Source organism: Syngnathoides biaculeatus, chromosome 18 (assembly GCF_019802595.1).
Source record: "Syngnathoides biaculeatus isolate LvHL_M chromosome 18, ASM1980259v1, whole genome shotgun sequence".
Lineage (NCBI taxonomy): Eukaryota > Metazoa > Chordata > Actinopteri > Syngnathiformes > Syngnathidae > Syngnathoides > Syngnathoides biaculeatus.
Genome location: NC_084657.1, coordinates 12,929,931 through 12,945,059, shown reverse-complemented (window position 1 = coordinate 12,945,059; position 15,129 = coordinate 12,929,931). Strand labels below are relative to the sequence as shown.

Genomic DNA, 15,129 nt, shown 5'->3' with positions numbered 1-15,129 from the left:
TTAAATTGAGCCCGATAATTGCTATGTTTGTGCATCAATTATAGACAGACCGGGGATTTAAAATCATTCTTGCACACCAGTGTCTAAAAGATTATCCGGACTGACTTATCAGTATATTTGTCCCCAGTTTTAGATCATTTGAGCGTCAGTAACTTTAGCAACCAGACTCTTATTTGTAAAATCCCAAACTGGGATAAAACACAGTCACCAACTACTGTCCAGAACCATTTCCTAGTCAGGAAGAGGTGTTGATTTGAAGGAAACAATACTTAATCGGCGAAAGCAGAAAAGTTCACAATAGAACCTCAGGGAGATGTCCCTCCCCTTCTGAACATCTCCAGCTGCTTCTTTCAGTCTTGTCGTTGAGCCAATACCATCTACATTTCTTCCACCACCCTAATGGGGTCTTAACCTCCAGTAAACATCCTCGAAGCGTCCTATCACCTCCAGCAACATCACATCGTATCGTGTTTTAGGCAGCGGCGTGTCAGACTGAGGTCAGCTTTAGGATGAGGGATGAGGAAGGGGACGACAAGAACACCGAAGCGTCATTAATTAACACCAAGTATTTGTCCTCCCACATCATGGGGTGTCTTAGTATTTTTACAGACACTCGTCTTGGTTTTGTCCACACAGGATGTCCCATTTTAGCAAAAGCTGAATTGGGATGAGGCGGCTTGACCATCTAGGTGGTCGAGGTGATGTGAGAAAATTGTGAATCAAATACATCATACTCTTAGGAAATGCTTATTATTGAATCTTTTAAGGTGTTCAGATTGCCTGGGGTTTCTTTTGCTATTCAAATTCGGCCGCGACAGGTTTGACCAGCCAATCAGAGGACGGAAGAAGTCTGAAGTTCCTTATCATGGGTCGGCTAGCTGAGCGTGCGGTGCAAATTTAAAATTTGAAGAATGTCGCAATGCTCACATAGTCTAAGTTACATCAGCCACCACGACTGGTTGGGGAGACCAAACAAAAATCATTCACTTACATATATGATTCGTTTGACTGGAACTGAATTCACTGCCGAACTGAACGAGTGTCTGTTAGTTTGTCTACTCAAACAACTGATGGAAATTGGTGTTTTTCTTTCAAACAGACGGGACAGTCTCAGAGCCCCCCGCAGACTCAAGGCCATTTCCAACAAAGGACTGAATGAAGCGGGAAAAGGCTAGCGTCTTCTCGAGCGGTGATTGCCCACTTCGGTTCTTCCGTCTTTCTTATTGAGCTAAGAAATCACTGGAAGATACGCCAAAGTGCTCAAGACTTTTTTTTTTCATGTGAAACACAGTGAGCCTAAACTTAAAATTTGAGGGTCAGAAGCAGGAGATTAGCCCGAGCACACTGTATATATTGACATGCAAAATTATTGTGAAAAGTCACATTTTGTGACTGAAAACAGAATTTCCTGCCTTTTTTCGCCACTGCAGTTTCCTTACAAAACAAGGTACATTCATTACCAGGCTAATTAATCGCTGATAGTCGTCTTCGCCATAATTCCTTAGTGTTCATCATATTTTGTTTGCACAAATTGCAGTTATCTAACGAGGAACTGAATGGCTGCCATGAAAAGACTAAATACATTTAAACCCCACGCTATCTTTGCTCTGTGCTCACCGTGCATACCACCACCCCCACTCTTTGTTTCATTACTTTTTTGAACACATTAGTTCCCAAAGTATGCATTTCTTTTTGTCGCTCTTCCTTTCAACAGTCTGCAACAAAAAAGTGCTTTTTTTTCCCACCCAGTGCTCTGATGCAATCTAAATTCTTACGTAACTATTACCACACGGGACAGTTTGTCTTTATATCTGCTTCTATTTTTCTCTATTTATGATGGATACAAGTGGGTGTCCTCAGAATTTTGCCACTCAGCCAGAGAACAATTTACACAAAAAGTGCTAAATTATTGAAACGTTGGACTGTTTAGAGAAATCAAATGAAGTCCATCTGGAAAACTCCTCGCGCATTTTAGGTTCATCCAGAAACTACCCAACTCCCAACCTGTCCTCAAACCTCCTACTGGTGGGAGCCATTTTGAAGTTGCATCTATATTTGGAAGTGCTTTGTTGTCGTCCCCCCCATGTCCTCCTCAACCGAAAAGCTGCCTGATCTCTTCTGCCTTTGCGGAGTTGAAAATAGTAAAACTACGACCGCTTCAAAGACGGGGCTCGTGCAAACAATGGACGGACGGGTTGACGGACCAAGCTGAGTCACCCCGACACTGCCTGGGACTGTTGGAATTGGGACAACATTCATGCAGAACTGCAGACGTCACTCTGATCACTGGTTGATTGTTGTTTTTTTGTTTTTTTTTTTGGGGGGGGGGTGTTTGAGAGCACACGAGTGGTGACCGCTGTGGACTTTGGATACTGAGTACAAGAAACCACGTTTGTGTTCACGGTTGCCATCTGGGAGCAGGATTTTGTCTGAATATTGATCTGATTTCTGTGAAGGGAGTACAGTGAACTAGTGGTTTGCATGCCTGCCTCAGTTCCAAGGATCTGGGGTACAAATCTTGGTTGGCTGGTATGGGTTTTCTCTCGCTTTGTCTCATGGTCCCAAAACATACATGTTGGCTCTGGTGAATAATCAAAATTGTCCATAGGTGGAAATGGTTGTGTGTTGATATGTGCCCCGTGAATGACTGGCAACCAATCCAGGGCATCACTAAAACTGAACTGGCTAGAGTTCACCCGCAAACAGAATGAAGCACTGCTACAGATAATAAGAAGGGTGGATTCCCATCAAACTGTGAGGCCCCGGCCCAAGAATAAACTTGCAAGACTTTCTAATCGATTTCAACGCTTTAACAGACATCTTTTGTTATCAACTCTGCTAATCTCTGCAGCCTTCTGAATGGCACTGTAGATAATGTTTTTCTGTTACTAAATATTGCAGGGGCAATAGAGATCCGACGAACAAATAACAGACACATCTTTGTCCTAGACTTCTTTCGCTTCAGGCTATGAAGACAAGACCGTGATATTCTCTGGACAGGCTCGCGGTCGGTCGGTATCTTCCTTCATTTTTTATTTTTTTTTTCTGTCTCAAGAGGCTCTTGGGTTTCTTTTGTTTGCAAGACAAATGTTCAGCCCGGCGGGTCGCTCTCCGTGCGCCGGTGGTGGATCGTCCAGGCCTTCTCTGGCGGCCTATATACTACCAGGAGTACTATATACATTTTGTATTTATTCCCAACAGTCAGCTCTCTTCCTTTCATAGCGTTTCTCTTGGCTACACTGCTTCTAGTACAGACTGTATAGTACATTTTAGTGTTTTTTGGGTTATTTTTTTGTTTGTTTTCTCCACTCGGATTTCAGCATCTGTGTTGCCATGTCAATGTAATCTGCCCACGGCCTTTGGAATCAGTCTTGCTGGCCGATCTGATCCAAACAATTTTAGCAATGGGACTTTCTTTAACTGGTTTTCCGACCACTCAGGTTTCAAATTCATCCTTACAGGGCCGGAGTGCTGGCCTTTGATGTCCTTGAAAGCATAATGTAAACCATTCAAGCTTGATTATTACCCTAACCTTGATTTGAAACTGTGATTCGAGACCTTCGGTTGGTTAGAGGACCACCTCTTCCATCCAAATTTGATGAGTAAAGCACATCTGGAGTAGTTGCGTAAGGTTATATAGAATAGAAATGATAGTTTCAAAGATTCTGACTTGATAGGTGTGGCACGAAGAGGTGGATGAGGTCTGGTATGAAGGCCCAAGTACCAAATAACCTGGTCACCACTGGCAAAAACAAAATATGTATTCTTTGTTGGGATCTGTTCACTCGTTTCTCAGCTGAGGCTAGAGTAACTCATTCTTTCCCAAAAAACGCCCCTCCTCCATCTCCACGTGTCAGTCGCCATCATCCCCTTGTCTGATTCGGACTAGCATGCGCTCGGCGAAACGCTTCCTGTTGGGTGGCTTCTGCCGACAGACGTTCCGAAATGCCGGGAAGGTTTACGAGTCTCTCCCCTTTCTCTTCGTTCACATGCGTGTGCTCATTTCTTTTCCGTCTGTTTCCTGCTTCAACCGATTCGTTGACGCTCAGTGACGAGCCCCCGAACGAACCCGCGTACCCCCACCCCGAGCCCTTTTCACTTAACTTCACTTCTGCTGAGGCAAGCTCAGGGGAAGATGTCAAGTGATTTATTTGGTGTGTAGGATGGCTGAGCGTAATATGTGGAGAGGCAACCTACAGACTCTTTTCACGAAAAATGAGATTAACAGACACTGTTGGTCGAGAATGTGGGAGGACAAGATATTGGATTCATCTTTGGGGAACAGGAGCGGGGGGGGGCAACTAATGTTTTAAAGGGGATTATACTTCATTTTGTTGTGTTTTTAATATTTTTTCGCCTGGTTCAGTGATCATGGAAAGACTTGCAGGCCTTAGGCTTGGTTGGAAAATGTGGTGACCCCCACTCCCCCATCCCCGAAGCATTACAATCTGATAATTTTATCTGAGTCATTGTATGAACAAACCACAGCCTCTTTTTTTTAATGCACGGTACACTCATACCAGTAATTGTACTTAATTTGAGCCTTTTTATGATCAAAGTCCCCAAAGGCCCATTTGGATCACTTACTTTTAAAACAACGATATTGAAATGACTTAAGTGAATTTTAGGGAGAGTTTTTGATGAAAAGTATTGTGCACTTTGGGTACAAAGAGGTTAAAAAAACTGCTGGACTGTAGAGTGCAGGTGGTGGTATGCTTGGTGAACAGAGCAAAAATACGGCAGCATCTGGTTGATTATTGATAGATTGTCAGCTGTCTCGAAAAGATTCTCCTGAACGATTATCCATTGGTGTGTTAAGAGTGATCACCCCAATCTACTCAAAGACCAGCAATTGTAAACCGGTTCAATATTTACGATGACAAATCCTCGTGTGTGTGTGTGTGTGTGTGTGTGGACTGAGATGTGAAATAGAGCGTTATTTTTTCATCAGGGTGAACAAATACTTTTGTAATTGGGTTCTGCGTATTAGCGCCGTAAAAGCTGCCTTATCAGATTCCGACCCTGCATTCCGTCGACATGCAGTCACTCAGCAATGTACGAGGTCTACAAACGAGGATGGCTCGACTGCTTGGAAGAGGCTCTGACTTTTGGACCACCAGATTGCGTTTTTTTGTTTTCAGGTCACCCTGACTGCCCAAATTCCAAGAAATCACAGAAATACGATAACACATTGTCAGCGTTTTGTTATTGGAACCAACCTGCCACCGCTTCACCCGAGCGCAGCACCGAATTTGTGTTTTCCTTCGGTTGCGCCGCAGTTGACACTCGGCTGGGGAGGCGTTTGACAGCCGACGCTACGCTCTGTGATTTTTTTACTGCGGTTTGAAAGCAGTATTGCATTGTACAATTCCACGCGCCATCTTTCCTTTGCGCCTCTCTCTTTTTGCCCTGTGCTTTGCTCATACATATTCATCTGTCCACCCTCCCAGCCCCCTCCACACGTGCTAATACAGTTAAAATGAACGTCCGTGATTAAATTCCCGAGCTTGGATCAGCGCTGCGGTTAATTCAGTGCGATGGACAGGCGGCGAAATACACGGCAAATTCTTTTTGTCTTACTATCAGCCTTTTGCACGAGTTTCCCATTTTCAAACGGTTTCATATTAATGCTAGAGACACAAATAATTACCATTTATCTCAAAATAACACAAAGCTAAGTAATGTCAGTGTCATTTTTTATCTGGCAACAAAAGTGAGCATACCCGTAAGTGGAAAAAGTACTCGTTTTGACAAACATAGCTCACATATTTTGACAATGACAGTCGTATTATTAAGACTGGCCTGCAGCAGCATGTTGCCACACATGATAGTAGCAGTAGAAGAAGTAATAGAAGCTGAGGAGCTAAACTAGCAGCTTCCGGTCTCCACTAGTATCCTCGGTACACACGCAGAACAAAGTTCTCCAAACAAGTGAGCCCTAGCTGGGAGGCTTTTCCTTCACATGGACTTTTTAATTCCAGCGTCCATGTCAGTGTCATGTCATTCCGCCCCCTCTCGGCTCTCGCCGGCCATCAATCCCATAAGCCCCCCCCCCCCTCTCCTGGCAGGCCCGTTGGCACCAAAGCAGCTGAGCGCAGCTTGACTCCTCAAAACTTGGACTGTTGTCCATTAGGAATCACTCAGTTAGCTCCTCTCTGGCTGCGCCGACGTCAAAACACAATATGAGGAGACAATCTGTCTGATTCTTAACCCCTGCAGCGGGTTCACAAACAAGCTTAATGAACATGGCCACGTCTTCAGGCTGCTGAACAAACGGCGCTTCTCCACCATAGAGCGCAGCAACATTTGTACCTCATCATATCATATCTTAAAATATATATATATATTTTTTCACAGTATACAATCGCTGGACTTGTGATTTGTCCCCCGTCCGGCTGAATTTTCTTTTTTCTTCTTCTTTGACTTGCTAGCGAAAAGTTCAGATAGCAGGTCAGTATGGTCACGCTGAACTCATCTCACCTCACTTCACAACGAGCAGCAGTTTGGCAGATGGTGAACTATTCCTCCCCTCCCCCGGAAAATGAGGCTACAAGATGTTTATTGCCACTCCCAGTCGAAGTTTGCTGTCAAACTAAACGCTGAGCATGAACAACTGCGTAGCTTTGACTCAAGTCTGCTTAGCTTAATGCTAACAAACGATGTAAAACACATTAGACGTGGTAACCAATAGCACCAATGCGGCGGTTGTGTAATGCTTTAAGCGACTGATATTTCAACACAAACGGTGGAGCAACTCAGATGTGAATATATTCTTTATCCTCTCTGAAAATCAAATTACTGCAGCTTCCTGTCACTTACAGTAGCTACTTTGTATCTACATGAGTGCATTGTTACACCACAATGGCCGAGTCGCACACACTTGGAGGAACTGCAGTCATCAATCATGATGCGCAAACTTTCATTCTTTACATTCTATATAATGATGTTATTACTCGATGTGCCCAAGTAAAATATCAAGGCGCGCTATTTTCTATACAGGGAGTCCTCTGGTTAAGACAGTCTCGACCTTTAGACGTTTCGACTTTACAACGCCCGTCCCACGTCCGCCATTTTGTCTGGCTAACGCTTGTCCGTGTTTGTGCGCCGGGAGTCTCGTCGCATTTTTCGCCCTCCTTTTTTAGACATTATCGCCCCAAAGATTTCTACGTTGCAAAAGCATACACATGCTGCGAAGATTCTTTAACTTCCGATAGCACCCCAGGCTAATCCTAGCTCCTCCCCCAACATGCAAAGCGCTCAGATCAGTTGAGATATTCATCATATTTCTTTGATAGCAATCATCACTCTCTTATTAGCCCGAGATTTGGCACCATCTTGTAAATGTTTCTGGAATAGCACAATAAACAACAATAGGAGAAATTCCGAGGAGCGAACGGCAAACAGGAAGAGGAATCCACTGAATTTTTCCAAGTCAGATAACCGTGTAAGCGTGCTGTGAGCGTGAGGGGGTTGTTATGTTAACTGTGGGGGACACACGCGTCAACTCTCCCTTCGCCGTTCAGCCGTCCACGATGAATCCGCACCATTTAGCCCGTGATGCCTCCCCGAGAGGGAAAATGTTTGCGTCCAGCTGATCCTCGCATCTCTGGCAGCCCCTGAGCTCTTTTGTCTTTGTTGAGATGAAGCAGCTGCAGGGGTTGCACGGACCCCGGATAGAGTTTCAGTCGTTTCCTTTTCGGGATGCTATTTAGAAGACTGCACAATATTCCAAATTAGCCGAACTAATTGGGGTATAGTATGTCACATTGTTAGCAAAGCTAGAAAAAGAACCTTGAACGTTGAACCTTTCACCTTTTGAGATCGCCATGGTAACTTTCATTTCGGTAAACCTTTTTTCCCCCGTTATGTATCTTATGTTCTGCGAGTCTTTTTCTCTCATACTTTCATTTTTGTCTTCAGACCAAGTCAGTCTCTATGTTGTTTTGGCACAGTCGTTTCTGGGAGTTCGCGATGCCAGGATTTTGAATGTTTCTGTGTAAAAAGAAGAGATTTGAACTGCACCTCCAGTGCCAAATACTATCCAGTAATGTAGTATTTTGATGATCGAGATTTTTATTCTCACATCCCCCCCGAATTAAAGAAAGCGACAAACTTTAGTCTTAAACCACAATTCAATAATAAAAGCTAAACAAAGGGGGCTGTGTGCAAAGCAAGACCTGCGCAAGGAGATAACAATCATGTTTGCGTTGTTATTTTGAGCTCTGAGGACCAGAGAAGCAAGAGAGAGTGAAGCGCAACGAGTAAACGGCGGTCAGGTCTCAGGTGGACATTTAAAAAAAAAAAAAAAAAAAAGTATAAGGGATGAAATGGATTTGTGGGATGCGTGTACAACTCCACACGCACCTGTGTGTTTGATGGTCGGCCCGCATTGTTCGGCGCCTTTGAAGACTGTGGCGGTCCGTCGGCGGTTTCAGCTGCAGGCAGGTGGACCGCAAGAAGGGTTTCTTAGTATTGCTGTTATATTAGCCGTCACCCCTCCAGCCCGTCGTTTTAACAAAAACGGATCTCTCGCCTCCCAGATGGGACGCAGAAATTGTCAAGGCACGGTTGCGGCCTTTTGTGTCTTAGTATGAGGATAATTGCTCGGGTTTCTGTGGATCATTTCATCTTTCCATCTTTATTTATTGTTTGGAGTGAATGGTGAATACAGTGTTTTAAAAAAAAAACAAACAAAAAAAAACAGATGTAAAACTAAAGGCATGCAGTAAGGTGGCTTTGGCGCTTAAAGTCCATGAAAATTCAATCCAAATGATCTAAAACAGCTGTCATAAAAATCGCGCTGTAAACCTAATAAAACCAAATGAAATATAATTTTAATTTGTGTGGGCGGTGTGAGATCAATTCCAGCTCACTGACTTGGCGACCAGTTAACGATGTAGTCTACTTTTTGCCCAAAGTTAGCTAGGATAGGCTCCGGCACTCCCACGGCCCTTGTGAGGATAAGGCTCGGAAATTGGATGTGGATATGGATGAACTGCTTTTAGAATGGAATCAGTTTGTCGGGACAAGCCGAAAGTCACAACAACTGTAGTTTTGTGTGTCTGCCTTGAACAGACGTGGCCTAGTGAGTCACATCCATTCCGAGTAAAATTCCGTCCTGTGGTTCATTTTTGTTAATCGCATATTTGTGATGTGAGCCTAAAATTGAATTCAGTCATATTTTTTTAAATGTTTGGGTACATAAATAAATACATAAATTTTTAAATTTTTTTTTTTTTTTTTTTTTTTGCTTCTTGAAAATGACAAGAAGGAACGGGACACAGATTCTGGTGTATCCTGCCACAGCTTGGCGTGTTTGGGGCGACTCCCGTCACCCCCCCCAACCCCTAACCCCCTCCAGTTCTGTTGCACCCCTCTCCATTAGTCTGCCATGTCCTGATATTTAACTAGGATTTGTATGGCACGCGTGTGTCTGCGAAGCAAAGGATTTGGCTAAATATGCTCGGCCCCAGCGGGGGTGAAAGCTCGGGCTCTGAGCCCCCCCCCCAAAGAACGAGAGACTCACGCACCAGACTCCCCGTCTCTCCTAACATAATCTGTGCTGGAGTTGTCACGATACCTCAACCACGTCCGTAGTGACGGCCGAGACAGTACCGCAGCTTCCAGACCCGCCCGTGATCGTTGAGAAATGGGAGACTATTGTACAAGAGTTACTTTGAGGAATCGAAAAGATGAATCCCAAATTCACCAACTAACCTGAGCAGTGGTGCACATACCGCGGAGGGGTTTTTGACAGACCCACTTATGTCTATCCCGACCAGTGGAATCACCCAACTACCTCAGTAAACCCATTAAGATAGTTTGATACTAGCTTTCGATGACCACATAAAATAATGTAGGATCCCGGATGCGACCCCGGCTCCTACGTTTGCGACGTGATTTATCGTTGGAGTATCATGACCCCCCAGACATGCTGAGAACTGAATGATCCTGATCGTAACCCCGTGGCAGAACATTGAAGAATTGAAGACGAATGCTCAGCAGGTTCATTTCTTTTGCAGACACGTTTTATTATCACTTGTTCATCCTGAGACAAAAGCGCTAGGGCGGAAAAGACCGATGCGACTGCATGTTTAGAAAATTGCTATTTCAGGTGAGGGTTTTTAATTATAAGACGCGAAAGATTAGCTGTCCTTGGGCGTAACCTCCTACCTCCTGTCTTCGCACGACCCTTTTGTTTACTATTCTGAGCTTCATTGACTTAAAGTATGCGTGTTCCTTAGGGTCGGGAATAAAATGAATAACTCAGCTAAGTTGACTTAAAAATACGCCGAGACAGAATTTGTGCCTCGAAGCTCTGCCAGGCCCAAAAAAAAACAAAAACAAAAAACCCCCCCCAAAAAATTTCTGCCCGTAAAAATGTTTACGTTGCTAGTTTCACACGGACATTTATTCCAGATGGACGCAGTGTTGGGCCACTGATAAACTTTGTCCAAAATGACAGGGGACCATTTGTAAGTGATTCTTAAAGAACTTTTAGATGTGTAATGTAATGAACCGAATGGTATTTAACAGTTTAGTGAGCGTGCTAATGCTAATACCACACAATAACAGTTTATTAAAGATGCTCAGCCCTCAGAAATGATAATAAAAGGATGTTAGTAGTTAAAAAATGGGTGAGTAGGGCACAGTGATTACTCGAGTAACCTATAAAATCGTATATATATCGGATAATCGATTCTTAAAAATATTTGATTGTAACAGCCCTAGTGTTCGCTACCTCACGTTCTTTGGGCTATTGAGCGCACCGAAGCACACGCCATTACTATTAGTGGAAGTGCATCACACAATGCTGCGTTTCAAGGCCTCTTTAGATTTTTCAGGTATTGAGTATTTCTGATGTACCTACATTTGACAACAGATCTTTACTTTCTCGTATAGTATAGTTCGTGGTTGTAGGTATAGTATTAGTATCATGTAGTTGTCCAACTCGGATGCCAACTCAAACTAGCTAGTTTGGTGAAATGTGCAGGGGAGAATAACTAATAGTAAGGCACAGTTGTTATACTAGTGCATAGAATTTGTTGTTGAGCATTTATTTGATAGCAATCCTAATGTTCATTCTAGTGTGCGCGTTGTCATCGCTTGTTTTGACATTCTAGTACGTCTACATTACTAGTAAGGCAAAACTGCACTCGATTACAGTTGTGTGCTACTTGTACTACTATTGACACTATTACTGTTTTACTAGTTAAAATGTCAAACTTCACTTGTCCAATTAGTGTACAGAAATGTCATGCAGTCGTAGAAGGCAAGTTGTTGTCTATGCTAAAGGTCCATGTACTAATACACTCATTTTCTTCACTACTAGAACAATGAGAGTGCTTTTTGCTAGTGAGGCACGACTGTGCACTGGTTAAAAAGGCTGCAATTAGTACTACTAGTGACATTATCCAATTGTGCTCGTTTAACATCAACGGCTTTCCTGGTTGTGTGTCACACTTGTGTGTTTTTAACGTACTGGGTGATTGTAATTCTGATCATAACACTGAACTCATTTTTCCTCATCAAATCCCATTGTCGGCAACAAATGGACGGCTACTCGGATCTTCTCTGAGTCTGAGCACACGCGTCAGAGTCAATTATTATGTCCCATTTGCTAAAAGCTCAGCAGCGTCCACGTCGCAGCAGCGCTTGAAAGCCAAATTATCAAATAAGAGCTGTGAGCCAAACGAGAGATAGCAGCCCGGTCTGCCGTTTGCTGAGTTCAGCACTCTGCCGCTTTGCGGTGAAGTGTGCGCTTCGAGAGGAGGGAGGGTGGTCGGTCCACAGGGGCATTGTGGGTAGTTTCTGCACAGGTTTCCCTGCCTCTGCCTGGATACAAGCTGTTCTGCATGTTTTCACACTTTTTTAACACTGTCATTGCTGCCATTTAAAAAAAAAAAAAAAATAGCATTATGGCCCGGTTCAAATGTTATTTTTATTTGTGGTGCCTTGACTCACAAATTAAATTTATTCTGTGACCAGATAAATTTTCTCCACTGTTCAGCACAGTCTGTCTACATGCGTTGCTGTGTTCAAACAACCATTGCTCAAGGGCTATAAAACCCATCTATGATGTTTTGCATTGTGTGTTAGCATTAAGCTTGCAGACATTTGGATTCAAAATATGTGGTTTGGCTACTGTCGGAATGTCAATGTCGGTCGGGTCAGTCTTAAGTCGAGGTACCGCTAGTTGCTGGGAGCGTCACGCTTGGAGAGGGGTGTTTAACGTGGGTTTGGCAACCCCCCAATCTATTCTGACTTCCACACTTTTCATTTGACCTCCGCTACACTTTTCACAGTAGCATAGCATGCTGGATAAAATCTTATTTGGGCCAGAATTTGGACAGCTGTGTTTTAGGTTCATCATGGTTTTAGGTTTAGTTGCAAACTCATTATTTTACCACAAGGATTCCCTTTCTTTTAACTTAATGCAAGGGCTAATGACGTGTCTCCGCTGACGTCTTGTGCCTCAAGGCTCCTCGCAGTCTGTCTGCTTGAAACCATCAGCAGCCGATACTGGGATGCCTCGTAGCTATTTGAGCACGATCACAACCCAAAGTACACAGCTTCGTTACAGACTGGAAAGAGCCGAGACTCAGAAACACTGTCCCTCTGCTTCCCCTTAAATATTTCATTTCATATCAATCTTTTATTTCAGTTCCTTGGTTAATTTGAGTCGCCGTGTCTGAGCAGAATTATAAAACACATTCAGTAATATTGACGTAAGGAAAATACAGAGAAAAACTGGCAATGTTTTTTACTTCTGTTCACGCTTGACACGTCCTTCTTGGACCATCTGGACAAGCGTGTTCCGGCCAACTGCTACTGTCGTTCTTCTTCGTATGCCTGACATATCAGTCTGCTACCAGACATAAGCCAAGCCAAATGCGACAAGATGGCCTTGTTTTTTCATCGCCTTTTGGAACCAGGATTACGTTTCAGAGATGAAAACATCAAAACAGTCATAATTCTCTGCTATTCCAAAGAAATGCTCTAGTCATGGGCTTCTCAATTTGTTGGAACAGTTTAGGAAAGGCCCCTCTCTGTTCCAGTCACAAAGTTTATGACATTCCAAGGGGTGCTCAGAGGTAGGTGAGTCGAGTGAGACTTAAGTGAACAGAATCTGAATCCAAGTCTACCATCTCTGGTCAGGCTCACTTCCTCCTCGAGATTACCAATAACAGATGACACCAAATGTCCCAATGTGTCTCCATGTAAAGCAGACGGCCATTGCACAGCAAACATGGCGACTTAGGAGCTTCACAAACCCAACTATCTTTCTGTTTTGCCTTCCAACAGACCGCAGAGCAGAATGTCAGCCATCAGTTCTTGATTTATCCTCATTAGGGTTGCGGATGAGTTGGAGTCTATCCTAGCTGACTTTGGCAAGACCCTGGACCGGTTGCCAGCAGGGCAGATGGGGGAAACAGGCCTTTCACAAAGATGTGTGAAGCAGTTACGTATATATTCTTTTTATGTAGTTTATGTGATAAGGGAAAAAGGTGAGGATTTGTAAGGATTTTTAGGTAGCCAGCAGCCCTGTATTACACAAGAATTTATCTGCCCCTGTAGTGAAAAGCAGCAGACTACATCTCTGGAATCAGAGACCATCTGTAATACACTGTCCTTGAGATCAAGCAGAAAGTAGAGCAAACAGTCACCATAATGTGGCACATTTCACCAAATGGTGTGTTATTCGTGGAAAACAAGGAAGCGGGAGACAACAACCAATTTCTTCTCTTTTACTGCCATGTCACCAGCGTTGAAAGTAAGTAGTACAACACAGGCAGGCGAGGGAGTTTGGAGACTGCAGATTTCGAGCCTTCAATCAACCCATCATTCTGTACATGTTTTTTGGGGGAATGGATGAAGACTACCCAGAAAACCCCACAGCAACATGCAATCTCCTCACGAAGCTGAGGTTCTCTCACTCAACCCCAGAACTCTGATGATGCAGATGTGCTGACGGGCCGTCCATGGTGCTGCAAAGGGCAGAATGCCAGAGTAACAGGGCCACAAGGAAAGCCTGACTCATTTAAAGAAGCATGTACATCAACTATTGTCTGGCGTAATTCAATTGGTGTGTCTGAAATGACCGGTTAGCGGCGGGATAACGTCACCGCCACTCGTCATTTGTGCCGGATGCCGCCTGAGCTTTGCAACCGAAGAATGGCAACATGCTGAGTTGAGACATGGCAGAAAAACGGTGATGCAATCAAAGTCGGAGTTGTTTCATTGTCACAAGACACAGATTCAATTGTCTCTCAAAATAGAAATGATTCGCTGCCGCTCCTCTCAGTCGTTTTAAGTGCTCTGATCTTTTCGCTTTGTTGGCCCACAAACTGCTGCTCGCCTTCCTACTGCGGGAGATTAGTTTTTTTTTTTTTTTTTTTCCCAGAGTTTGTGTGTTACTCAGAATAAGGCTATTATGTAAAGCATAAAGCTTATTCTGCAGTACTGATTCCATAACTCTCCTCACATACTGCACTGACCGATACCAACATCAGGTCATACCGTCGCCATCAGAGTCTTCTGGACTTTGAAATTTTTGACCGCGATCAAGACTAATTTCTTCATGAGCTGGGTAGTGCAGTGTTCTAGTGGTTGTCTTGTTTTCCTCACAGTTCTGAGTTTCAGGTGTACCAATCTCAGGTTCGGCCTTCCTGCGTGGAGTTTGCATGTTGCCCGCATACTTGCTTTGGGTTTTCAAGACTCTCAAGTCTATATGAATGGGAATGGGAGTGGGAATGCTGGATGTGCCCTGTTATTATCTGGAAACTAGTCCAGGGTGTAACCCTCTTCTCTCACCAAATGTCAGCTGGGATAGGCTCCAGCTCACCAACGACCCGAGTGAGGACCAAACCGTACCAAAACAGATGGATAGGTGACACATTTAATACCACCAGCATTTTCACATAATTATCGATATATAGACTCTAGATCTAGTCTATGGTCACAGGACTTGGTTGGTCCATTAAGCATTCTGGTGTGCCTTTCAGAAGACTAAAAACAGACTGCAGGTATTGACGAAACATCTGATACCAAGGCTGCTGATATAAGTCAGAAAAAAATCTTTCAGATCAGGTCGCTTGTAGCTTTCTTTGTATTCTTTACCGCAAAAAA

The 15,129-nt window shown here is 43.8% G+C and overlaps 1 protein-coding gene across 5 annotated transcripts in view; it reads left to right on the top strand.

The window, feature by feature from the left end:
* dbn1 (drebrin 1) overlaps nt 1-15,129 on the top strand; it is a 55,440-nt gene that overhangs the window by 6,958 nt on the left and 33,353 nt on the right. The window lies entirely within an intron of this gene.